The following is a 3,976-nucleotide window of genomic DNA, read 5'->3' as shown; positions in this document are numbered from 1 at the left end:
GATTGTCGAAGTCATATAGAGGTATAACCAAATTGTTATTGATGAGATCAGGAGGGTAATCACTTTTGTGGTCGGAACCAAACGAATCAAAAGGAAGGAAAATAAAACATTGCCATTTTTATTTTATTTTTTAAAACTGCAAAAAGTGAAAAACAGGGAACGCCGCTTTTAATTACAAAAAACATCCATTTATTACTGATGCAAAATGTTGCAAAATGAAACACATGAGGTGGCCCTTACAAAGGACCAGTACGCTTCGGGCAAAACGTATGGCTTTCATGCAAACAAGATTAAAACACAGAAATACTACACTCCTGGATGAGTGACAGTGATGCTTTTGGAGGCCTTCCAGTTGCCTGGTACGCACGACTTTATCCACGCCTCAAGCTCGCGGTTGCTGTCAACATCTTCACCCACTGAACGGGCATGACCAGGATCCAACATCCCTGCACTGACGAAGGTGTATGGTGGGCGACATCCTCTATTTGGTCTAGACGACTCTTGACCCGGCTGATAACCGACCCCAAACATGTCTGCTTTTATCACGATGTCAATGATCCTTCCCCAGCCTTGCGCCTCTTTGTTCTTCACCACTTCCAGAGCTTGCTTATAAGAAGAAATGGACAACTTCTTCTCTTTCTCAGCAACAAGGGCCTTCTTTACCTGGACGGTTTCAACTGCCAGACGGGGTGCTCCACACCTTACATCGTCCATTTCTACTTCCTTCATCTTCTGGGTCGTGTCTTTCATCAATCCACTTCCCTCTATGGTGACGATCGCACAAGAATTATCACTAACAGGGAAAACTCCATCCTGCTCCAGAGGTTTTGGGACCACAGCCATTGGAACCTTTAGCTGATCCTCCTCAGTCATCTCCAATCCTTTCTTGGCCTTCTTCACCATCTTGACTTTTACAGGACCCTTTCTGGGCACAGGTTTGACATCCCCCTTCATAATCTGGGCCAAGTTAATGGTCTCAGAGTCCACCATGTCCTGGACGACATGCTTAAAAGCTCTACAGCCCTCAATGTTGTGTCCGGGTGCCCCAGAGTGAAACTCGCACTTGGTATTCTCATCATAGTTTGGTGGCCTTTTCTGCCGTTCTAGGGGAATCAATATCCTTGGCCGTACTAAAGCAAGATCCATCAACCTTTGGAACAGAAGGGCGTAAGTCACGGGTGGTTCCTCAAACTGACGATCCTCTTTCTTCTTCTTCACCTGGCTCTTAGCTCCCGGTGTCTTCTGTTGAAGTGGCAGTTGTTGCTGTTGAGCAGGCGGATTGTTGACAGGAGTGGTTACAGTGGCAGCATAAGGATGATAACGATCCTTACTGCGTTCCTTCTTTGCGGGCACACCAACTAGCTCAACCTTCTTCTTAAATGGACCACTGTCGGAGGGTTCCTTTGCTACGGTACCAGAAGATTTGTTCACTTCGGAGGACGGAGCCTTCTCCTGAACTTTCTCCACTATCAGCCATTTCTCAATCCTTTCCAATCTTTCAGACATGGCTTTCTGCCCCAAGGCAAGTCCTTGCACAACACTGAACAACTCCCTCATCATCTCTTTCAGTTCAAGGATGTCGGCGTTGGGAAGATCCATCGGCTTGAATTTGTTGACCCCCAGCAGGTTATCCGAACAGGCGAGTTATGCGCACCGGTTGAATACTGAAACCTACAAAACAGCAAATGGGTTAGTATGACTCACACATGCAATGTCTGTCCGTACTAGGAATATTCAGTCCTCTTTTTTTTCCTGGTTTCATTGAGACAGATAGAATTTCATCAACAAATTTTTTAACATCCGGATGTCTCTCAACCTGAGTCTTAGTTAAAAAATAATAGACCCTGAGTACGGACAGACATGAGTTGAATGCAGATGAATGCGAGATGATATGATGCAAATGCATGAATGCAGGCCCTTGTGCCACCAAGTCATCTGAAAGCCCAACACTTCTCTGAACCAGTCATATCTGTGGGATCAAATTACCATAAATCCAACTTGGGGGGTTCCGAAATAAACGGAACCGGAGATTACATCACTAACTTCACAGGAACAACCACTGAACGGGTGACAAACGGATCCTCTGAACAAGTACTCTCAACTCAGCCCGGGGATCCGAAATAAACGGAACCCGCTGATAAACCACGGACAGAACTCTGGCGTCCCAGAAATAAATGCCCCATAATTCACAGTCACCATCAGTACCAAGAGTCACCAACACGTCACCAACCAATCAGCAACTGTACCTGTAATGATCAAACCCTCCCCACTCACGGGTGTTATCTAGGCCAGGGTAAGGTCGAGAGAAACGCAGCATAAATAACCTTTCGCAGAACATCATCATATACACACCCGAAGTATGCAACGATAATGTCCCACCAGGGTCTGAACTGCTCGTGATATCAATGTTCCGCTAAGTGGCGCAATACCACCCGCTTCCCATGAATCACTCTATTCCTAAGTATCCTAGATTTCACTCATGGCCTGGGTATTGGGCCTTTTACCTCATGTAACTCCCACCCCCAAACAGAGAAACACAGGCAGCACAGCAGATGAATATGAATGAATGCAAACATTTAATGCAACTAATAAATGCAAACAGTAAATGCAAATATATACAAATGAATGCAATAAGATACAACAGCAAACAGCAACCAAAACCCTAACCTAGAGAGCGCTAGGAGAGACTCGCTCAGGGAAGATGGACCAACACAGGTCAACTTCTCTATTCCCCAGCAGAGTCGCCAGCTATCGCATCACGCGAAAAACCGGCGGGAAAAGAAAGAAACAACAGAGCCGCCACCGTGCGTTATTTATCCCAAAAGAGGGAAAGGAAACGCTCGAAGTAAACCTAGGAAAGAACATGGTCTCGCGACCAAAGAGAATGGGTTCGGGAGTCGGTTATGCGAAGGGAAGGTATTAGCACCCCTACGCATCCGTAGTACTCTACGGGATCCATGCACAAAAGGAAGGAATATGGTTGCTAAAACACTGCTCAAACTCACACACACACTGGCTGAAAGAGACAAAAGAAACTGACTGAAACTGACTCGGCAGGATGTCGCATCCTGGGCCTACTTAGTCTATCAGGCATAGACATCAGAGTCGAAGTAGTTCGGACTGGGGAAACGACACATGCTCGCTAGGATATCGCATCCTATGCATACGTATCTGCTCGGACGAGAGAAGAATCAGAGCATTCGTAGCTCGGCTGACACGCACACAAACAAAAACAGGCAAAGGCAAACATGGAGCCCGACTGCCAATCGCTGGACTTATGTCAGCATCCGAACCTAAACACACGCAAAGAGGCAAACGTGGAGCCCAAATGCCAATCACTGGACTTACATTGACATCCGAACCTAAACACACACAGGAAACCAACTGCCAATCGCTGGACTTATGTCGGACTCCAACCAGAACACACACAAGGGTGGTTAAGACACAAAGGGTCGGAAAAGAAAAAGGGCGCCCGGAGAGATCAGCTCAATCTCCTACCTACATACTTCATCTGGTGTGAAGATCAGGGCGATGTAGTTCCCCTACGGAGGGATAAAGGACTAGCCTAACCAGATAACAGAGGGAGACACAACTAGGGAGACTACGACTCGAGCCTAGATGTTATCATGCAAATTCATCCCTAAGTTAAGGTTTCTAGCTAACTGGCACGGGGAGCCAGCCTATCCTAGTCATGACTTGCACAGGAAGCAAGCCACACACACACCTAACTTGCACAGGAAGCAAGCCAAGCAAAACCTACTTGCACAGGAAGCAAGTCTAAACTAAACCTAACTTGCACAGGAAGCAAGTCAAACAATCCTAACTTGCACAGGAAGCAAGTCAAACAATCCTAACTTGCACAGGAAGCAAGTCAAACAATCCTACAAGCACAGATAGCACACACTATACACAAGCAAGTGGCTCAAACAAGGGTTAGGTTTTAGTCGAGGGGTCATATCAACCTCAACAAACAAAC

Source organism: Lathyrus oleraceus, chromosome 3 (genome assembly GCF_024323335.1).
Source record: "Lathyrus oleraceus cultivar Zhongwan6 chromosome 3, CAAS_Psat_ZW6_1.0, whole genome shotgun sequence".
In the NCBI taxonomy this organism is placed as follows: domain Eukaryota; kingdom Viridiplantae; phylum Streptophyta; class Magnoliopsida; order Fabales; family Fabaceae; genus Lathyrus; species Lathyrus oleraceus.
This window is presented reverse-complemented; position numbering follows the sequence as displayed.